This window comes from Apium graveolens, chromosome 8 (assembly GCF_009905375.1).
Source record: "Apium graveolens cultivar Ventura chromosome 8, ASM990537v1, whole genome shotgun sequence".
Taxonomy (NCBI): domain Eukaryota; kingdom Viridiplantae; phylum Streptophyta; class Magnoliopsida; order Apiales; family Apiaceae; genus Apium; species Apium graveolens.
This window is the reverse complement of record NC_133654.1, coordinates 242506146-242530795: the sequence shown is the minus strand read 5'-3', so window position 1 is coordinate 242530795 and position 24650 is coordinate 242506146. Positions and strand designations below refer to the sequence as shown.

Genomic DNA, 24650 nt, shown 5'->3' with positions numbered 1-24650 from the left:
AATATGTTAGATTTATATATCAAGTAAAACAATGCAAAACTAGAATTACAGTGGAAAATTTCATAACGTATTCGATTCTTTTTAACCACATAACTATTTTTTGCAGGTACCAATTTAATATTGATATTAATATATTAATTTTAATTAATGTTTCCCATGGATGATGAATAATTCTCTATAAATATTAATTCAATATTTTTAGTCTAGGGCACGTGTGTCGCACAGGTTATCAACTATCTATACTAATAAGAAAATCATGTTTAGGTCATAAATATTGGTACTCTCTAGAAAATTATACAATTATTTTTAAAATTTTATGTAATAAAATCTCAACCGACAAAAATTAACTTCTCTCTCTGTAAATTTTATTTTCCTTCAATTTTTATTTGTTGCTAAACATCCAAGCGTCAGTTTAATTTAAAATAATCGTATTCGTAAGTTAATATATCAGATTTATATAAGTTAATAATTAGGTTCACGCACAACTAGAACTATAGGGGTGAAATTTTAGAGTTACACTTAACTTCGATTTTTTTAACTACATAGTTTCAGTTTTATATAAATAATAATGTGATACTATAATTTTTAATTTCGGGCCGTGCTTGGCACGGGTTACCAATTAGTATTATAGTATAATAAAACTCAACTTTTCTCACCTATCGGTGCTTTATGGGTGGGCTGAAAGGAGGAGGGTGTATTGTCTAGATTTAGTGTATAGTACGTTGACAAGGCCAAGCCGTCTCAACATCTTTGTAGTTACAGCTAGGAGTTTAATCTCAAGGGTAAGAAAAAATATTATGCACCACCGAAAAATTTGTTCTAATCTCTCTCAAGCATACTTGAGCAACTATAGATGAATCAGAGGAGTATATAATTGCGTTTTCCTATCTCTGGCCAATCATGAGCTCTTTTCATAGTCTACTAAACTTGATGCTACTCATCAACATGTTCTGCAGCAATAATGGATTATCCTCAGGTACTTGACATATTCATGTTCCTCATCTTCTGCTTGATTGCATTTACATATTTTTGCATTCAGCTGGGCTTCTTTAAATTTCCTTCACTCCTTTTGCAGATTCATGCAACAGAGAATATGGACATTTATCGCTTAATTGCAGCAATGGCACTGCAAATACTACAACAAAACAAACGTACTTGAGCCAAAGAAAACTTTTGTTTCATGGTAAATTCATTCAATTTTTTTGATATATTGTTGCTTGGCGACTTCTTTGGAATTTTTTTTATTCAAAACGGATTAATGTTAATCAGGAAGTTGCACAAATAGAGATTTGAGCATTTCACAAAGTAGAGGGTCATCATCAGGAATACCGCAGTTTATAGTCCAAATAGTAAACACTTGTGTTTCGGGTTGTGCTCCTTCACATATACACCTTCATTGTGGCTGGTTTGCTTCTGCAAGATTTGTGAACCCAAACACTTTCAAGAGATTGTCTTTTGATGATTGTTTGGTGAATGGAGGCAGGCCGCTTAAGACTAGCCAGATAATCAGCTTCACTTATACCAATTCCTTCTCCTATCCAATTGCATTCAAGTCTGCGAAATTCTGCTAATTATCAGTGGATTTTGCATTGTTCTTTGGGTATGCTATGTATTCTTAATGCATTAAATTTGAAGTATATGGGAGGGGGATGAGGGTATCGGGCAGTAACCTTGCTACTGGACTACCGACTGATGAATATTCAATTGATTAAACATTTTTAAGTTCAGGAATCCAGATTGCGGATTCCTGCACCAAACGATATTGTGTAAGCCCTGTTCTTTGCATCCTAGTAATACATAGCTCGACTCTTCTCCTCGCTCTTGTTTTCTTCAATTTTCAATAAAAAACATGTTTTATTGGATTAAAATAAAGAATTTCACAGTCACTATTTTGGAGGTTGCTCTGCATGGCATATGAAAGGCCTGAAACTCAGACTTTTTGTGCAGTGTTTGTTTGTCTGTAGGGATCCTCTCATATAGTATATTGTCACTACTCCGTATATCATTAACGTCGAGGTCCTGAGGATATTTGTCCCGTTGTAAATTATCAATCTGCAAAATTCACTAAAAATCAAAAGATTTTGGCTTTGTGGGATAGAATACAAGAGAAATGTGTCAGCCAATAATGCAAAACTTAATTTTTCTTCTGCTATAAGACTGACTATCTCTCTCATGGACCAAGGAGTTGTGCGGTTGGAAGGAGACATTATAAGTTGGATATGAGCAAAGAACCTCAGAAGGTACTGTGTAAGTTCTAATGCACATGAACATTGAACAAGTATAAAGTTGATATAATACATCTAAATATTTTTCAATCTTTTTAAGTTATAGTTGGGGATGATCTGATTCTGGTAGCGCGTAAGGCAACAAATCTTTTATAGTGGAAAGACTGAACCAATTAGAAGATAAGTCAAATATAAAGAAGTTGAATTCAATCTTACAACTTTAAACTAAGAAAAAGAAATGTGCATGTATTTAGGAAACATGATCTTCAAATGAGACTTCATATCCGAATTGCAGGAGATTCAAGTATATAAAGACAATTACTTGAAGATTTTGTTTGAGTACTTCGCCTTATCTGCCCCTGTTGGTTTTTTAATCCCAGGGAAGATATGACTCTGTGAGTAGAGCCGGCCAAACGGTCGGGTCGAGCGTGCCGGGCCGAATTTTCGGCGGTCCGGTTCAGGAATTAGGTAGTTCGTGAACGGCCCGTGAAGCTGGACGTGTCGTGCCGCGCCGGGCCGATTTAACAGAATAAGAACCCGGGACCAGCTCGCGAATTAGACGACTCAGGCGGTCCGGCGAATTCTGGCGGGCCACGAATAGACGAATTAACGAATAAGGTGTCTGGCGAATTAGGCGAATAACAGTTAACCACTTTGATGACTTTTTGTTTTTTTTTTTGAATTTTTTATGTTTTATTTTTTACTTTATAAAACTGAGATTTTGCATTTTTGTTTCAATTTTACTTTTTTTTTTATTTCTGTTTTTATTTTACCTTTTTTATATTGAAAAAGTTTTTCTATTTTTAACACATTTTTAACATTTAACCTTTTTAACAATTTACTCGTATTTTTGATTTTCTTTTAATTTCAGATAAATTACTACTCCCTCTGTCCCTTGATTGATATATATTGGGAGAGTGACATGAAAGTTAAGAAAAAATATATTTATAAAGGAAAGTAAGAAAATTGGGTAAAATAATAGGATGGATTAATATTTAATGTATAAAGTGAATGTAGTATAGGAAAATAGTGGATGCTAGTGTCTATAATTATATTTTTATATTATAAAAATTTACTTTTTTTAAATGTATGTAACTGAGAGCAACGTCCCAAAAAAGGAAACTGTATAGAATTGAACGATATATTTATCACCTTTAATTTGCATATTTCAGTTAAAACGGCGTTGTCACTTGTCAAACTTTATAAAATTGAGAGCTAGCTGGTTTTCCATTTTTTATTAAGCAAACTATAATGATTTTCCATTTTTTATTAAGCCAATTTTATTAAGCAAACTCGCGGGTCGAGCCGTGCCGGTTCGCGCCTTCGAGTTCGTTGGCGGTTACAGCGTGCCGGGCCGGTCCGGTTACGGGCCGGTTACAGTTTTCAGATTGTTAACTCGTGCTCGGTTCGTTTTAATTACCGGTTCGATCCGAATAGTGACTCGCCACGTATCGAGGCGAATTGTACGAATTTCTGGCGAGTCGAATAACGAGCGGGCCGATCCAAACCGTTCGTTTAGCCGGCTCCATCTGTGAGTATTCACTTCGATATTGATCGTTGTTGCATGCATTGGATGATAAGTATTTGCCCAATATTAAGCCACTACTTCAGTTCCAACATTATTATTTTGCAGTAGAAGTGCTTACTGAAGTTTCCGCAACACTATCCCCTGATAAGATAAGCACATCACTGTTATACAATTTTTTTAGCATTCTGGAGGAATCTCACTTTCGTGACATTCAGTGTCCAATCCGCAAGACTAACTTGCTCGTTTAGAAGACATGGATTAATTAGGGGCCGTCACCATAGAACTTCAAGGAGCATGACTCCAAATGAATAAGTATCAGATTCTCTGACACTTGTTACTTTCCAAATACTCTGGATCCAAGTACCCAAAACTACCTTTCACTGCAATGCTAACAGAGAGAGTTGGGTCCAAATTTGGACCGAACCTCGGTACAAAGGTCCCAATTTGGACAGAACCCTTCTCCAACTCCAACAGTTTGGTATAAATTTCGGCCCAAATCTCAAAATGTTTATTTAATTATTTTAAGGTCTTATAATAATAAATATATTATTTTTTATGATGTAAGATATTATCTTTATATTTTATTATTATTATTAATTACTTGTTTTATCTCAAAACAACTTAAACAAAATAACGGGTCCAAATTTGGACCTTTAGACCGCTCTTGGAGTTGGCCTCAATCTGTTTGAGAGGTGAAGCAGTTCTGGAGAGCCCAAACTCAGAAACTTTCGCAACCCATTTCTCTTCTAGTAAAATGTTTGTACTTTCGACATCTCCTTATGAGTGATTGTGTTCTTCGCACCAGTGTGAAGACAGTCAAGTCTCTCTAGCAGCACAAATACAAGTATATATCCATTGTGTCCAAGACGACAATGTTCACTGCTCGCACGAATGTTCACTGCTCATAAGTCCTAATAATAAAAAACAATACCAAATACATACAACAATAAAAATTAATCAAAAATTATATTTATAACTTAATTATTATTATTTTAAAATTAAAAAATTATTACAATTACATAACAGTAAGATAAAATAATTATAAATTAAAAGATAATCACATAATTTAAACCTAATTCATATTTAAACTTATTTACATATATATAAACATTAACTAATTTATTAATTTTTTAAATTAATTTTTTTTATATATAAATATTAGTATAATTTAAAATAAACTAACTATCTACAAATTGTATTATTTAAAAATAATATAATGTACAAGTTGTTTAAGAAAAAATAGTATTCCCCCTGTATTTTATTATTAGTACTAGTAGTATATAGTATTTATTATAAAAATTAATATTCTTGTTCTCCTAGTATTTTTTCCTAATTTTTTTGTAACTTATTTAATATCTAGAATTAAAATATTTTTTTTATAATTTTTCTCAAGATAATAATTTATAATTATTTAATACTTACCATTTTCTAATCTTTCTTCTATTTATATATTTTTTTATTAGAAAAGAAAGATATACATTATTTTTATTTTTTCAAACAAAAAAAATAAGCTCTACAAATTTTAGGACCTTATTCCGTCGTGTATTGGAACACCTCCGGGTCATAATAAGCTCCCATGTAGTCTCAATTTCAGTATGGAACTAAAATGTGCCTGCGCTAATGGATTTGATCTCCTGATAGCAACTCCAGTCCTTCCATCAATAATATGATCTCCTCCCGAAAATAATTACCAAGCAAATTCCATTACGTACATTTTTTTTAAGAAAGATTCCATCACGTATATTATTACTGTATCTGTTTCCGCCTAGTAGATAATTTCCAATTTTTTCAGCCATCTTTCTCATAACATTAAAAATTCATCTAGCCTATACCTTTTTTTAATGAAATTAACAAGGTCAAACCAATAAAATCTCTTCTAGCCTATAAAATACACCAGCAAGATCGGGGTAGGGGTCCTATGCCTTAATTTTTATATCAATGTACATCTAAAAATATATATTTTTTGATAATTAAAATGAATTATCAAAATATATTATAAACATGAAATATATTTTAACAAATTTACTGAAAAATAAAACTAAAATAAAGTAGAGCTACATTATCCTAGCTGATGAGTCAAACTTTTCTTTAACAACAGACATCATCAAATTATAAGTGTCAAACTCTTATCAATTTGATGATGTCATCTTCAACTAATACATCTTTACTCATTTAATTTACCATCAAAATCTCTCTCATTTATTAACTCCACTAACTCTTCTCTTTTCCCTTTTTAGTATTTTATTTCCTCCTCAATTTTGTATTCTTAAATTTATATTTTACAATATTTCTCTTTAATCCACTAATTTTATATATATCAAAATTTATTTTATTGATATAAATATTCATCAATTCATTTTTATATTTTTTTTTGACAAAATGCTTTTGTAAAATTGCATCAACCAAAATTACAACTTAATTTCAATAGGAACAAAACTCCCATCGAAAAAAACAAGCCAGGATTAATCAAATAAACGAGCTAAGCAAATAGTCGCTTATGTTTTCAGACTGTTTAACATCATGAATCACACGATTCTTTGAATGAAAAAAGATTAAAATGGCTTCCTGATCGATCATACATGCACCAATCCTGGAACTAGTAATATCACAAATGACCTTCACATACGCACCACCTGTAGCCCAATGTTCAGAAGCACCCAAGCTATCTACATACCAAAAACCAGATATAGACAAGCCGAGGGTGAAAGATCTCAAAAGATGAACACATTTTAGTTGTGAAAAGTAAGCTCTTGTAATAATCGGCATCAGCCCAAATTTAATGCACGAAAAACAGATCTCCCACAAAACCACATTAATCATTTTCAAAGTAGCCGGATTAACACAAACATAACTAAGCAAAAACATAACAAACACTCCAAAAGGAGAGACAGATACACACTCCAAGAGGAGAGACACACAAATACCCAAAAAAATTGGGTTTTATTGAAAAGAAATCAACGAGAATAAAAAATGAAGGGATTGGGGCTTTCCACCGGAGAAAACCAGTAGAAGCCCCTCGATTTACTTGAAAATTGACAAACCCTAGGAGAGGGAACAGAGGAGGGAGGCGGCTAATATTCATTTTTATATTTTAAATTTAATAAAAAGTTGATAATCAATATTTGTATTTCGTGTGGTACAATTTTTAAGTTTTACTCTATTAATCATTATTATCTATTATAAATTTAGAATTAATATATATTTGAATTAAACTATTTCTAAAACATCTTTTTTAAAATTAATTATAACGTAACCGGGCATCTGCACGAGAACGACTCTAGTTTTGTAATAATGTCATCTAAAACACTTTCGAACTCCATTTCTCTCAAATATGTACTTTCGATTGCCAGGAAAGCACGTTCATTTAGCCTCTTTGTTTATTGTAGGTAACCCGCAGCCGCTACCCTTCGGGTGCGCACTGGGTAAACCCTACGGGCTCACGCAATAGCCTGCAAATCACGTGAACCAAGGTAAACCGCATTTAAGCGACAGGCTCTGACTCAGGAGGCATAATCATAAATTCTCCTCCCGTGGGATTCGAACCTGTGACCAAGAGGATAGTTTTCCCCTTTTTAACCAACTGAGCCAACCCTTGCGGGTATTTAGCCTTATTGCATCATATATAGTAGTTCGTTTATATATATATATATAGAAGAGAGAGAGAGAGAGAGAGAGAGAGAGAGAGAGATAGAGAGAGAGCGTTATTCGGCTAGAAATACCCTTAAACTGAAAAATAAAAAATCCAGGCCCAACCTACCAAATTTCAATCGCGACCAAATTTCTACAGCATTTTGAAATTAGAAAAAAAAGGGACAGATACTAGTACATACACCTTCCCTTCTTTCCCCTCCAATCTCAACCACCACACACCATCACCACTATCACCCACCACGCACCAGCCCTGCCCACCTGTTTTCTCTCCCATTTCTCCTCCACCTCCTCTTCCCATCTCTCTACCTAGATCTGATTGCCACCCCCTCTCTTTTTCCGTTCGAACTCAGGTGATTCACCATCACAGCACAATAAGCTTTCGCTTAGATCCGTTTTTAATAACTAGTTTATCGTTAATTTCATCGATTTATAGCTTCTTCTCCTCGAATAATGTGCATTTCTTACTCCTTTCAGTTGATTTTGGGTATGATGTTGATAGTCGGAGTTGGTGATGAGAGAAAGTGGTCGGAGAGGGTGGAGGGAGAAAGTGCCATAGATTGTCTATAACAACCCTAAGAAATCATTGATATATGGCACAAATCCATTGCAACAGATTCTATGGCAACGAATATTGAAAAATTAGGCGTAACGTTTGGTCTTGTTGCCATAAGGCCTTATGGTAATGAATTTGGGACCATATTGCAACAGAGTAAAAAAGTTGCAAATTCGTCTTATAGCAATATTTTTAAATGTACAGCAACGAATATAATAGCATTGCAATACACGAGCCTTTTTATGGCAACATTTTTTTACAACCTTTTTTTGTGATAATTGTTGTAGTACATGGATTTATGCAAAATATTTCGATTTAATTTCAACAATTTTATTAACAAATTTGAAATATATGGCAACCATTTTACCCTCTATTGCAACATAAAATTTTAAAAAATATTGGACATGACCTTTAGATTTTATTAACAGCCACCATATGAAATTTGTATATCCACAACACAATTCAATAATTAATCCACACAAAAGCAGTTTGGCACTAATTCTGTTGTTCCGACATCAACATACAAATCAAGTCTAACAAAATACAAAAGTCACAAGAGAAAATAATATAATATAGTTTACACACCACAATTTTAAGTTAAAATTGCATAGACCAAAATATACAATAGTTAATCATCTTCAATTTTCTTCAAGTTGAAATGCCCCTTCTTCTTAATAGTTGTTTTCAGTCGAGGTTTGTTGTCTTGATAATTTGGTCTATTACCACGTATCTGAATAAATCAAAAAGAGAGATTAAATTCTAACCACCACAATTATATACTCAAAACACATCCATATATAAATTCTAACCAATAGCAAGTAACATAGCTAAATCTAAATCTAATGCCAATCTGAATGTTGATCCGACCAAGGCTTTGAAGCCTAAAGGTGGTGTTCCAAAGGTTGGTGATTGTCACTATTGCAAGAAACCAGGTCACTGGAAGAGGAACTGTCATGCTTATTTGGAGGATCTGAAGAAGAAGAAGGTTGCTGTAGCTGCTTCTGATTCAGGTATTTATGTTATAGAAGTCAATTTGTCTACTTCTACATCTTGGGTATTTGATACTGGATGTGGTTCTCAAATGTGCAGGAACTGCAGGGAAGTAGGACATCGGCAAAGGGAGAAGTCGACCTACGAGTTGGCAATGGAGCAAAGGTTGCTGCTTTAACTGTAGGGACTTATCGTTTATCGTTGCCCACTGGGCTTGTTTTAGAACTAGATAATTGTTTTTACGTGCCTACGATTTACAGAAACATTATTTCGGTTTCTTGTTTGGACAAGAAAGGTTTTTCATTTGTTGTTCCTTTTCATTCAATAATGTTACATGTGGGGTTGCACGTTTGTTTAATGGTTTATATGTTCTTGATTTAGATACTCATGTCTATGACATAAATAATAATAATAAATGTATTAAGATGAAAGACTCAAATCAAACATACCTTTGGCATTGTCGTTTACGTCACATAAATGAGAAACACATTTTCAAATTACATCAAGATGGTTACCTGGATAAGTTTGATTTTGAATCATACGAAGAATGCAAATCTTGTCTCATTGGCAAAATGGCTAAAGCTCCTTTTACCGGACAAGGTGAAAGGGCCATCGAACGATTAGGACTTATACATATTGGTGTATGTGGTCCAATACGTACGATGGCAAGAGGTGGTTTTTACTACTTCATTACATTTACTGACGATTTCAGTAGATCTGGATATGTGTATCTTTTGAAGAACAAATCCGATTATTTTGAAAAGTTCAAAGAATACAAGACCGAAGTTGAAAAGCAAACAGGGGAAAGTATAAAAGTTCTACGATCAGATCGTGGAGGAGAATACTTAAACCTCGAGTTTATAAGTTTCTTAAAGGAGTGTGGTATCGTATCACGGCTTACTTATGACGGCCTCAACCTCGAGGTCAGGAGTTGACGTCATCCACAACATAACAAACAACATAATATAATCCATTCCAATGATACAACATAATCACGACCCCTCTTACCAAGATCTTTTCCCGGTTTAAGTATGACTTAGGTTATAATTACTACAAAACTAATTCATTACAACAACTTTGACAATATTATCTTCATACAGCAACCCAACAGACCATTTTTGGTCTGACACAATTACCTCAGAGTAGCCTGACATGGAAGGAACTGGAACTCTGCCCTGACTACCACGGAAGAATCTCTTAGGTATCTGCAATACATATATAAAACATTTTGCAAGGGTGAGCAATCAATTGTTCAGCAGTACCAATATATGAATAACAAGTAAAACAGTTTATGATAAACAGTTGTAGGAACAGAAATCATAACTCGTTTATGAAAAACAAGTAAAACATGTATAAACTGGATATCAATAACTAGCATGCTCTGTAAAACGTATCATTAGTTGTGTGTTGTGTGAATACCAGAGTTTAATTTTAGCATGCTACTTTCATTTCCGAATCTTCAGTTCCATTACAGGAACCATAAAACCATTTGTCCCGTTACGGGGACCATAAAATCACTTGTTCCGTTACGAGAACCTCAAAATCACTTGTTCCGTTACGGGAACCTCAAAATCACGCTCAGATATAAATGTATTGGATGATCCCTGGTGAGACAGCTGATCAGGCTATCTTCATAAGGACGACTCCATCTGCCATCCCATGAAACTTGTTCCGGAACTCAGAGACTAGCTAGGTCCCTGTCACGCTAGGCTGGTGGTTAAAATAGGGTGCGCAACCACTTCGCCTCTTACGCTATCTTCCTGGCCATTACGGACCCTTGCGCACGCTCATCCAATTATCTGATCAACTTTATCCAGTTTTCCAAAACACTTACCTATCTCTTTTAAAATAATTCTATCACGGATCACTTCCGAAAACATTTTTATTTTATTCAATATTTAGAGATAGGTACTTTCAGAAGTTACTTTTCCCCCAAAACATAAGTAAACAAAATAATTTGAACACAGGGGATACGTAACTTGAAATGTTCTGTTCCAGTACAAAATTTAAGTCAATAATTATTCATATATTACTGAACCATAAAGATATGGTCAGGGGTACTTGCCTTTCAGAGCTTTACAACTATTTCCGATTGACCTTGAACCGATTTAGACCCTCGGCTTTATCGCCTTACTATTTGACTATTCTGGATTCGACCTCGACCCTCAGGTCCTTCGCTTGGAACCTTGCGGAGCTTGTCGACAGATCACTTGGTTATCTTTGGTCCAATGCCAACTCTCAGGCCTTCCGACTAGAACCTACAGAGTCAAAATACCCTAACTTAGACATTCGATTATGTTTGACATATCCTCGCTATTAATCTACCCGTACGCTAACAAAACTCGACTCGTAACATACACATTATTGTAATACACGCATCAGTTAGGGTTCACATTCTCGAAAATCGGTTCGGTGTTCATTTCCAAAAAATACGTATACTCCTCATTTTACGAAATTAGGGTTATTGGTTTTCGCAAAACATTTCACCACAACATACAATCAGGTTCGCATGAAATATTTACATATAATCGCTCGACGTCCCGATAATTACTAGATACGCCCCCATATTTCTGTAATTTGATTTTCTGGAAATCGGGCAGCACCTCCTTTATTTATCGGACTATCCCGTCGAATAATTCGACGTCAACCAATTAACAACAACTAATCACAAGTCCCAACCACCGATTCAAACCAACCACAATAACAATTCACAAATTCCCAAATGCCAATTAAATATATTTATTAATTATTATCCATGTTTTTATATTTTAACTTGTAGGACTTAGAAATACTCATCATAGTCCACCGTCGGCTCGCCGAGGCTCATCGCCGACGGTGGTAAAATTTACGGGTTTCCGATATGTTGGACATCCTGCGTAATTCTTACCGATTAATTACTATAATTCTCACACCAAAATATTTTATTTCACGAATTGCATTCAATTCATATATATATTTATTTTCTGCAAGAATCAATAAAAGAAAAAAATCAGTCAAGGAATCAAATAAACTACAGGAGCAACAATACGCGCCTATGCGCTGCTATACAGGAGGGGAAGGGGGAGGGTCTCCTCCCCGGAGTTTAGACCAGCGGCAACCAACACCGGAAAAACAAAAATCGGCCACACAACACAAAATCAATACAATACAGCTACCCACACAAATCACATGCATATATATATATGTACATCTAAACACATATACACACAGAAAGCAGTCAAGACCACCACCAGCACTCACCGGAAATTAACACAGGGGTGGAGCAAGGAAAAAGAGATTAAACGGAGGAGAGTGAACATGAGAAAACAGAGAGAGAGATGGAGAATAGAGAGAGATTGAGAGGGAGTCTGTAAGGAGAGACAAGCCAAAAGAGAAGAGAGTGAGATCGAGAAAAGAGAGAGAGAACAGCCGGTGGTGTGGTGAGAAAGGAGAGAGAAGGAGATTAATTGATAAAAGGTGTAATCCTTATCTGATTACAATCCCGATTGGACACCGAAATTAATAATTTAACAGGAAATTTTCAAGTAAAATAACTCCACAATTTACGAAAATAGTTTTAAAAATCCCGAAATAATTAGGAATCAATAAAATAAAATTTACAGAACTTTTAAATCATTTTTAAAATGCAAATCGGACCTGCATTTTGATGATTAAACGAAGCAATGCGCGGGTCAACTTAATCCCAAAAATTTCTAAAATAATTTTAAAATTCTTGGTATATTCCAAACTAAATATAATATGAATTTTGGAATTTTTAAAGAATTTTGGAATTAAATTCTGATTTCACAATTAATACAATCAAAAAATCATTTAAAGATAAATAATCAATAAAATATTGATTTCTAAATTTTATAAACTCCTAAAAATAATAAATGAACTTATGAAGCAATAAGGATGTAACAAGTAAATAGTGGTTCTATCGTCAGAGAGATCTCTCATAGTAACATATGTCAAAGGATTAAGTTACATTGTTCTTCTACAGACTTGATGACTTAATTCACTGGAAGAAGCTCAAGAAATTGATCATGCCTCAGTGATATAAATCAAGATTGTGGATTTAATCAAGTGACAGAGATCTCGTCAGGGTATCAATTAATTACAAGGATTTAGTCTGAAGAAAATCAAGAGTATCAAAGTCAAGGCATGAAGAAACGTCACGGAAGTTAGTCACTCATGAACCAGACAGTACATCGAGTGTCAACATTGAAGTGTGGAATTGATTCATAATTATCAGAAGATTTTCAGAAGAATGGTTGATGTTCAAGAGTAGTATTAATTCTCTATTAATTAATTAAGTCGTATAATTTAATTAAGAAAATAAATTATATCTGCAAAGATTAATTTATTGATTAATTGAATTAATTGATGAATTAATTCTGAATTAATATTATGCATTTTCAGAATTGATTTTGAATTAATATTTTATATTAATTCAGCAAGACTATCTTTTGTATTAGCAAGACAATCGGTATGACAATCAATAATCATACCGAAAGTCATGCCAGTTCAAATGAATTGTCTTTCCAGTTCAAATGGATTGTCTTGCCCAAAGTCTTTCTAGTTCAAATGAATTGTCTTGCCTAAAGTCTTTCTGGATCAAGTGGATTGTTTTGTTTACTTAACAACAACAGCTGATTTTTCAACAGAGGGTGCATTGAATATCATATACAGAAGAACACAGAACAAAAGAAAACCTGCAGAGAACTTATTGCAAATTCTCAGATCATTTATTTCTAGTAATTATTGTTAAATCTAATCCACTAGAAATCATTTTCTTGTTCTTGTGTAACTATCTAGCGGATCAAAATCCCTAGATATTAATCTCAAATTGCAGTTAGCATTTGATCCTTTTATTACAAAAATAGAAAAAGTTCATGTCGAATTTATTCTAGATTTGGAATAATTTATTTGAGATTAATCCCTTGTAAACGATACCGTTGTTGTAACACCTTTCAAGTTTAATAATGGTTTTATTTAACTTGAATTTTGTTTCACCTTTTTTATTCCGCATTTTATTCGATTAAACGGTATTGTTTGTATTCAACTCCCCTTCTACAAATATATTGAGACCTAACAATTGGTATCAGAGCCTTCTGATTAACGAACAAATCAAGATCCTAGACTTTTTTGATTCTTTCACTCCTTGAATTTTTATTTACTCAAAAATTTATAATGACTACACAAAAAGTTGGAACCGTTAAAATTCCACTATTCGATAAAGAAAATTATGTTATGTGGAAGAAGAAGATGCTATTGTTTTTACAAGTTGCAAATTCCAAATATCTGGAAGTGTTAAAGAAGGGTCCTAAAATTCCGATGGTTATTGAACCAGAGGTAATAGAAAATGATGTGGTGATTACCAAAGCAAGAACTTATGTGAAAGATCCTGAGGATTTTTCTCCTGCTGAAAAAGAAGAAGCCTCCCTGGATGCCAGCCTTCAATTAATTTTAGTAGATTCCCTTGATCCCTTGATGAATAGACATGTGATGAACTATAAAGATTCCAAACACATCTGGGAAACTATTGAGGTTATTAATGAAGGCACAGAGGAAGTTAGGGAGAACAAGTTAGAAATCCTAACCTCTGAGTATGAATACTTTAAATCCAATCCAGGAGAAGGAATCATTGAAGTGTTTGAGAGGTACAATGCATTGATCAACAACCTGAACATTAATGTTAAATACTATTCCATCAGGGAGGTCAACAAAAAGTTCCTTTTAACACTGCCAACTCATCTCGAACATAGAATCACTGCCATAAGAGAAGCAAGAGATCTGAGTGAGATTTCTTTGGAAAGGCTCTATGGTGTGTTAAAGACTTATGAGTTGGAGCAGATTCAGCAGAAGGAAGTCTACGGGAAAGGAAGAGTGGTCAGCACGTCTACTGCTCTAGTAGCTGAAGAACAACAACAACAACAATCTCAACAGTCAGAAAGAATGGTACAGTCTTCCAAGGTTGAAGAAAATGTGATAGTAGCAGAATTTGATCCTCCTACTACAAATCAATCAGGAGATGATTTTTATTCCTTGGAAGAACTAGAGCAATTGGAAGATGAGTCAATGGCCCTGATTGTCAAGAGATTCTCCAATGTCAGATTCAAGAGGAATCCCAAGTTCAAGTACAAGTCCAACTACAACAGATTCCAGAAAGGTGGATCTTCGTCCTCTAACACCGGCAGTGGTGGGTACAAAACAGGGATGGTTGATCGAAGTACCATTCGATGCTTCAACTGTAATGATTTGGGACACTTTTCCACAGAATGCAGGAAGCCAAAACAAGTTAGGAAGAACTCTTATGATTCTAATCAGAAGAGTAAATCTGAAAGGGCTTACCTGGCAAAGGGAAGAAGCTGGTATGATACTGACAGTGAAGATGAAGAAGTTGGGAATCTTGCTCTCATGGCTAGTGATGCAAACACCTCATCGTCAAGAAAAGAGGGCATTAAACAGGTACAACCGGTAGTGTGGATTCTTGACAGCGGATCGTCAAGACATATGACCGGAGATAGAGCCCTGCTATCAAATGTGGTTGAGAAAGTTGGCCCAGTGGTTACCTTTGGAGATAACATCAAAGGTTTAACTGAGGGATATGGTTGTTTGCTAGCTGGAAATGTTATCATTGAAAATGTGTATGTTGTACAAGGACTTGAACACAATCTGCTTAGCATTAGTCAGTTCTGTGACAACGGCTACAATGTTTTATTCGACAAGCTGAAGTGTCAGATTCTGCACAAGAAAAATGAAAACCCCTCCTTGATGGGAATCCGGAAAGGAAATCTGTTCGTAGCTGACATGAACTCTGGAAGCAATCCTGAAGTCAATTGTTTCTATGCAAAGGCATCGTCTGATGAGAGTTGGCTATGGCACAAGAGACTTTCTCATCTCAATTTTAAAACAATGAATTCTCTTGTCAAAAGAGAATTGGTCAGAGGTCTGCCTCAGCCGGAATTCTCCCCAGAAGGACTATGTGAGGCTTGCCAAAAAGGAAAGTCAAAGAAAGCAAGTCACAGAGGCACTGACACATCCTCCATAACTGGTGTTCTGCAATTATTGCACATAGATTTATTTGGACCAGTTAATGTTCTTTCGATGTCAAAGAAGTGTTTCTGTCTTGTGATAGTTGATGACTATTCCAAGTATACGTGGGTTTTATTCCTTCACTCTAAGGATGAAACACCACAAGTTGTGATTGATCATATCAAGTTGATCGAGTTAGATTCTAATGTCCCTGTTAGAGCAATAAGGTCAGATAATGGAACAGAATTCAAGAATTCACTTCTCAATGGATTCTGTACAGACAAAGGGATTACCAGACAATTTTTAGCTCCTAGAACCCCTCAGCAAAATGGAGTGGTAGAAAGGAAGAATCGTACATTGATTGAAGCTGCAAGAACGATGTTAAGTGAATCAGGTCTTCCAATGTACTTTTAGGCTGAAGCTGTCAATACTGCATGTTATACTCAGAATTGAACTCTAATCAATAAAGACTTCATGAAAACTCCTTATGAGATTTTGAATGAACAGAAACCTTCTATCAAATACTTTCATGTATTTGGTGCCAGATGCTTCGTGCTCAAGGATGGAGATGATCGTCGTGGTAAATTTGAGGCAAAGGCATATGAGGGTATTTTTGTTGGATATGGAAGAAGATCATACAAGGTGTATATCATTGATCAACACAAAGTAACTGAAAGTGTCAATGTTACATTTAATGACACTAAACTCCCTAGTATCCAAACTGAAGATCCTTCTGAGAAACTGAAGTTTGATGATATGTCATATTCAGAATCAGAACATGATCAAGAACCTGAGGTTGTTGCTGGTGAAGAACCTGTTAATCATGATGATACTCAAGGTAATGGTGATGGAAACTTTGGCAAAAATGGAGATACCACTGCTACTAACGGAGAATCTTCAAGTCAACATGGCAACAACTCAGGGGGAGATGCTGAAGGATCAACTAGTAGGACACAACATCCCAATGAATTTCAAGGCGAATCATCAAGATCAAATCTTCCAAGACAGACTGTCTGGAATAAAGCTCATCCTTTGGAGTTGATTATTGGTGATCCAGATGTTGGAGTCAGAACTAGACGTGCTACTCAAAATGAGTGTCTGTTCTCATGATTTCTTTCTGAGATGGAACCTAAGAAGATTGAGGAAGCACTGACTGATCCAGATTGGGTGATTGCTATGCAAGATGAACTCAATCAGTTTGAACATCAACAAGTCTGGAAACTGGTACCTAGACCCACACACAAGAAAGCTGTTGGTACTCGGTGGGTATTCAGGAATAAACTAGATGAAGATGGTGTGGTTACAAGAAATAAAGCAAGACTGGTAGCTAAAGGGTATTCTCAAGCTGAAGGCATTGATTATGATGAAACCTATGCTCCAGTGGCTAGACTAGAGGCCATCGGGATATTTCTGGCATTTGCAGCATTCTCTAACTTTAAAGTTTATCAAATGGATGTCAAGAGTGCCTTTCTGAATGGAAAGCTGGATGAAGAGGTATATGTAGAGCAACCTCCTGGTTTTGAAGATCCAGATCATTTGGATTTTGTCTACTTTCTTTTTAAGGTTATTTATGGACTCAAACAGTCTCCGAGAAAATGGTATGACACTCTCTCTGAATTTCTTATTGAAAATAGCTTTATTAGAGGTGTCATAGACAAAACTCTCTTTTCTAAAAATCATAAGAATGATACTATATTAGTCCAAGTCTATATGGATGATATAATATTTGGGTCTACTAATGATAATCTCTGTAAGAGATTTGCTAAGTTAATGCACAGCAAATTTGAAATGAGCATGATGGGAGAGCTAAAGTTCTTTCTTGGATTGCAAGTAAATCAAAGGTTAGATGGAACTTTTATTTGTCAATCCAAGTATCTCAAGGAACTCCTCAAAAAGTATAATCTAGAGGATTCTGCATCAGCAAGGACTCCGTCAACTACAGCTGTCAAGCTTGGACCATGTGAAAACTCCATTAAGGTAGATGTCACAAGCTACAGAGTTATGATTGGCTCGTTACTCTATCTTACTGCAAGTAGACCAGATATTATGTATGCTACATGCTTATGTGCAAGGTTCCAAGCGGATCCTAGAGATATTCATCTCGTTGCTGTTAAACGAATCTTAAAATATCTTAAGGGAACACCAAATCTAGGTATTTGGTACCATAAAGAGTCTAGTTTTAACCTTGTTGGATATACAGATTCAGATTACGCAGGCAGTGTTGTTGATAGGAAAAGCACCTCAGGGAGTTGTCAATTCCTAGGTAGCAGACTAGTCTCATGGTACAACAAGAAACAGCAAACAGTTTCAAATTCAACGGCCGAGGCTGAATATATTGCTGCTGGAAGCTGCTGTGCTCAGATCTTGTGGATTAGGAATCAGCTACGGGACTATGGCTCTGTATTGAACAAAATACCTATTCTATGTGACAATACAAGTGCAATAGCCATCACCAACAACCCTGTGCAACATACAAGGACCAAGCACATTGACATCAGGTATCATTTTATTAGAGAGCACGCCGTGATTGGTACTGTTGAACTATTTTTTGTTCCAACAGAAGAACAAATAGCAGATATTTTCACTAAACCTCTTGATGAATCCACATTTACCAAATTAGTTGGTAAATTGGGTATGTTGAATAGCTTTAGTGATTAAACTTGTGAATATCTGAAATCTGTTCTTGAGTGAATTTTTCATAAATGAAAAATTCATTTGCAAATTTATTTTATCATATTTTCCATAATACTTGCTTATTTCTATGTAATTTTTATTATCTTATCTTATTTATTTAGTCAACTTGTTAATTTTAATGTCTCAGAATATTTTATTTTCTCTAAAAATATTTTTCTATGAATTTTATTTGCTAAAATTCAAAAGAAATCTATTTTTGAACTGAAAATATAATTATCTCTGAAATATTTTATTTGGGTAAATATTTTCTGCCATATCTATATTAGTATTTATTGTAGTTTTTCTGTAATTTTCTTTAATATGTTATGTATTTGTTAAAAACTGTTAATATTTGTTTTATATAATATTTATATATATTTGTTTGTTTTAATTTGATACTTGAATGACAATCGGCAAGACAATTGAAATTGTCTTGCTGAAAGTCATTTCAGTATATTTATATAAATATTTAATTTATTTTATACTAGAATGACAATCGACAAGACAATTGAAATTGTCTTGCTGAAAGTCATTTCAGTATATTTATATAAATATTTAATTTATTTTATACTAGAATGACAATCGACAAGACAATTGAAATTGTCTTGCTGAAAGTCATTCCAGTACATATAAGTGTTTATTTTTTAAGTCAGTTTAATTTTATAACTGGCAAGACAATCGGTATGACTATTGATTGTCATGCCAGTAATAAAATTTATATCAGTTAATATTTGTTTTTATTTTATACTGGTATGACAATCGGTATGACTATCAGATTGTCATACCAGTTATATTATTACTATGTTTTTTTTGTTACTATGTTTTTTTGTTTTGTTTTGTTTTCTCAGTTTGCCTGCTATGACAATCGGGAATACAATCGGTATGACTTTCCTCGATTGTCATACCAGTTGTTCTACTTAATGTTTTTTCTGTTTTGTTTTGTAATTCATTCAGTTCTCTTTCAAAATTCCAACAGTCTTTTTCTCTCTTATTTCTCTCTCTCTCTCTCATTTCGAACAGATCTTAATCAAACCTCCATTGTCTTCTTGCTCGAGTTTTTACTCAGCTTCTCAAAACTTCACTCCTGTGATATATTGATAGGGATAAATAAATTATGATAGTATAATTAAATACTGCAAGGTGTGGGCTGCTAGGCCCAATAAAAAGATATATGATACTCATACCAGAAAGGTTAAGCCTGATGGACCAGATCAGGCCTGATGGAATAAAGAAGGCCCAAAAGCCCTGATTATTAATTAATTTCGTAATTAATTAATAAGGGAAAAATCAGCTATTGAGAAGAGTCCCGATAAGGATATAAATCCTTATAGATTAGCCTCAAGGCCATCTTAAGGAATCAGTTTTCTACTATCTAGGACTCCAAAGTCCATTCTAATTATGAGACTTGCCCACCAAGTCTCCTATACCAAGTCCAATTCAAGGACTCCCAACATCTATATAAGGGGCCTCACCCCACAAATCAGAACTACATTTTTTGGCTTGATTCTCTAATTCACAGAGATACGTAGGCATCTCGTAAAGGCAGAGTTAAACTACGAAACACGAGAGCAGCCAAATCGAGCCTTGAAGCTCACGTTCCTTAATACTAAATACAACAATCATATATATTAGTTTTTAATCCATAACATTTGGCATCGTCTGTGGGAACTTGAACAACAACCATGGCGAGAACACGGAGAACAACTAGCGCTCTGGAGGAGGGAAAACCATCAGGGACAATTCAGGTGATTTCGTCAACCATGGAGATTCCTCCCCACTCAACTTATGCATCCACTCAAGCGGAAACCCAGATAAGGGCAACTCAATCTCAGCCACAAGGGACGACTCCCCCGACTATTCAAGGTACGAATCCTCAAGTTCAATAAGTACATATACCTGTGAATTCTCGACCCGTCGGGTATGAATATTCAACTGTTGTTACCACTAACCCCCCTTATGGGATGCCCCTTTACCCCGAGGTTGGAGGAAGTGGATATGCTGGGCGAAGTGAAGCACGAGGGCAATCACCCCCTTATATACGAGGTTTGGCTCCTATCCCCGAGGATCGGGAATTTTCTGGTCCTTACACTGAGAGAGATTCTGAATCTTCGGATGATGAAGTGGCCCCAAGAAGGAGATGTCCAGGCAAGGAGCCGATGGCCGATGGAAGACAATGCCCTCGAAGCACCCAAGGGGCGAATCCCCAGGAAGTGCAGGAAAGGATAAGGGCTCATGAGGCTGAGATCCAAAGGCTGAGGCGTGACTTGGAAGCTCACCAGGCCACCAGACCCCAGATGCCTCCTAGGGGGAGAAATCCTCCTCCTGTCATAGACCTGGATGGTCCGGTACGAAGAAGGGCTGTCTTTCCAAGAACTGATCCAAGCAATCTCCTTCCCCTTGGAGACCCTGATGATCCAACTCCACCCTTCACAGAAGAAATAATGAATGCCCATATCTCAAGGAAATTCAAGATGCCCACTATCAAAGCCTATGATGGCACCGGAGACCCCGCTAACCATGTCAGGACATTCTCTAATGCACTGCTGCTGCAACCCGTGAATGATGCTATTAAGTGTCGGGCCTTCCCTCAAACCCTGTCGGGTATGGCTCAAAGATGGTACAGTCGCTTACCCCCAAATTCTATTGGATCGTTCAGAGAATTAAGTCAGGCTTTTATTAAGCAATTCATCAGTGGAAGAGTCCATGAGAAAAGTTCAGCATCTCTTATGAGTCTTGTGCAGGGAGCTAAGGAATACTTGAGAGATTACCTGAATCGTTTCACAAAGGAGGCTTTAAAAGTCCCGGACCTTGATGATAAGGTAGCCATGATAGCACTGCAACAAGGAACTAGGGACGAGTTTTTTAAGATGTCCTTGGCCAAACGTCCCCCTGAAAGCATGTTGCAGCTCCAAGAGAGGGCAGGGAAGTATATCAAGGTTGAAGAAAGTATGAGGAAGACCGTAGTAAGTAATGAGCCCACTAGAGGCAAGAAGCGGAAAACTGATTTAGAATATATTGCAAAAGACAAATATCCTAGGACCGAACAAAACCCTGATTCAACCCCCAAGAGGGGAGGACCTGGGCAAAAGTTCACTGAATACGCTAAGCTGAATGCTCCTAGAAGTCAGATTTTGATGGAGATTGAGAAAGACAGAGATATTCGCTGGCCTAAGCCCTTGAAGGCTGATCCCGCCAAGCTAGATAAGGGCAAGTATTGCAGGTTTCACAAAGATGTTGGCCATGACACCGATGAGTGTAGGCAATTGAAAGATGAAATTGAGTTTTTGATTCGAAAAGGAAGATTGAACAAGTATACTGGAGATGGAGGGGACAGAAATAATAATGGAAGGAAGAACTTTGAAGATCGTAGGAGGGACCAAGACGATCAGGGGCGGAATCCCCAACCTAGAGGGCCGGTTATAAATGCAATTTTTGGAGGACCGCGACGCCCTCGAGGGCCTGTGATAAACACGATCTTTGGAGGTCCAACTGCTGCTGGATTGTCAAAAAATTCCAGAAAGGCATATACTAGGGAGGTTATGCATATTGTTGGAGAAGCCCCGAAGAGGGCCAGGACAGAAGTAGCATTGGCTTTTGATGATTCTGACCTAGAGGGTGTGAAGTTTCCCCATGACGACCCGCTGGTCATAACACCGATAATAGGAAATAGCCCGGTTAAGAGGGTCCTTGTGGATAATGGTGCTTCTGTGGATATCTTGCTCCACGACACCTTTCTAAGAATGGGGTATAACGACTCCCAGTTGACACCAACCGATATGCCGATATATGGATTTGCTGGAGTAGAATGTCCTGTGGAAGGGATAATCAAATTGCCGACCACCATAGGTACGGAACCAAGGCAAGCAACGCAGATGCTGGATTTCGTGGTGGTAAAGGCTAGTCCAACTTATAATGCTATCATGGGGAGAACAGGGATACATGCCTTCAAGGCAGTCCCCTCTTCCTACCATTCAGTCATGAAGTTTCCCACCCGAAATGGGATTGGAGAAGAGAGAGGAGATCAAAAAATGGCTAGAAGCTGTTATGTTGCCTCTTTGAGGGCAGATGGAGTCGGGGGCAAGTTCTTCCTATTGAAGATATGGATGTTCGAGAAAATGATGAGAATAGAGGAAGGCCAGCAGAAGAATTGGTTTCCGTTCCTTTAGACCCCGAGCATCCTGAGAGGATGACTTTCATTGGAGCCACATTAGAGGAGCCCTTTAGAGGGAAGTTAGTGAAATTTTTGCAAGAAAATAGTGATGTGTTTGCATGGTCAGCAGCTGATATGCCAGGCATAGACCCGGAGTTAATTACTCACAAGCTAAACGTGGATCCAAGCCGGAAGACAGTGAAACAAAAGAAAAGAAATTTTGCCCCGGAAAGACAAGAGGCTATAAAACAGGAAGTAGAAAAGCTCTTAGAGGCTGGTTTCATTGAGGAGATTCAATTTCCGGAGTGGTTAGCAAACCCTGTAATGGTGAAGAAGGCTAATGGAAAGTGGAGGATGTGTATAGACTTCACTGATCTGAATGATGCATGCCCCAAAGACTGTTTTCCGCTGCCTAGAATTGATACTTTGATTGATGCCACTGCTGGACATGAGATGCTGAGTTTCATAGATGGATTTAGCGGATATAACCAGATCAAAATGCATAAGGATGACATTCCAAAGGTATCATTTATCACTGACTTTGGTGTTTATTGTTATCTTGTTATGGCGTTTGGTCTCAAGAATGCAGGAGCCACCTATCAAAGGTTGGTGAATAGAATTTTTAAGGATCTTATTGGTAAGACTATGGAAGTCTATGTTGATGACATGTTAGTCAAGAGTCTAGTAAAGACTGATCATATAGCCCATTTAAGGGAAGCTTTTGAGGTCCTGAGGTACCACAAGATGATGTTGAATCCTACGAAGTGTGCTTTCGGAGTAGGATCTGGAAAATTCTTGGGACTGATGGCCTCAAAGAGGGGAATTGAGGCTAACCCGGATAAAATAAAGGCGATCCTGGACATGGAACCACCAAAAACTGTTAAGGATGTTCAGAAGCTTACAGGAAGGGTTGCTGCGCTAGGACGATTCATCTCCAAGTCGGGGGACAAGTGTTTGTCATTCTTCAAATCGCTAAAGAGCATCAAAGACTTTGTATGGAGTGAGGAAAACCAGAAGGCATTTGAAGAGTTAAAGAAGTATATGGCCCAGGCCCCATTGTTGGCCAAGCCAATTCTGAGTGAAATTTTATTCTTGTACTTGGCTGTTTCAGAGAGCGCCTTGAGCGCGGTGTTGGTTAAGGAAGAACTGAAAGTCCAGAAACCCGTATACTATGTCAGCAAAATTTTGCATGGTGCTGAGTTGAATTATTCAACTATTGAAAAATTTGCTTTAGCCTTGGTAATGGCTTCAAGAAAGCTGCGTCCTTATTTTCAAGCTCACCAGATTGAAGTGCTAACAAATCAGCCACTGAGAAATATCATTCACAGTCCCAAGGCAAGTGGGAGACTGATTAAGTGGGCAATAGAGTTGGGAGAGTTCGATCTCAAGTATAAGCCACGTACGGCTATAAAAGCCCAGGCACTAGCTGACTTCGTGGTGGAATGTACCATACCCAACCAAGAAGTCGGGGGGCAGGAAGATACCATACCTCAAGACAAGGGAGTCGACAATGAGGACAGGGAGAAGGATGATAAGGAGAAAGAATATTGGGTTCTCTATTTTGATGGAGCATCAAAAACAAATTCTAGTGGAGCAGGGTTGGTTTTGCAAAGCCCTGATGGATTCTTAATTGAGTATGCTATGAAGCTAGACTTCCCAACCACAAACAATGAGGCAGAGTATGAAGCCCTGATTGCTGGCCTTGGTCTAGCTGGGACACTTAGAGTCAAAAACTTAAAGGTCCGTGGAGACTCGAAGCTGATCATATCCCAGGTAAAGGGAGAATTTGAGGCAAGGGATGATACGATGGCTAAGTATGTTCGCCTAGTAAGGGCTGTGATGACCCAATTTAATGAATGTCAT

At 36.5% G+C, this 24650-nt stretch overlaps 1 long non-coding RNA gene across 1 annotated transcript; it reads left to right on the top strand.

Annotated features, from left to right (window-relative positions):
- The first annotated feature begins 686 nt into the window (after positions 1-686).
- LOC141678469 (uncharacterized) lies at positions 687-2457 on the top strand. The gene is made up of 3 exons (XR_012557761.1): positions 687-976; positions 1076-1183; positions 1270-2457. It is a non-coding gene; the product is annotated as an uncharacterized LOC141678469 (long non-coding RNA).
- The last annotated feature ends 22193 nt before the right edge of the window (positions 2458-24650 follow it).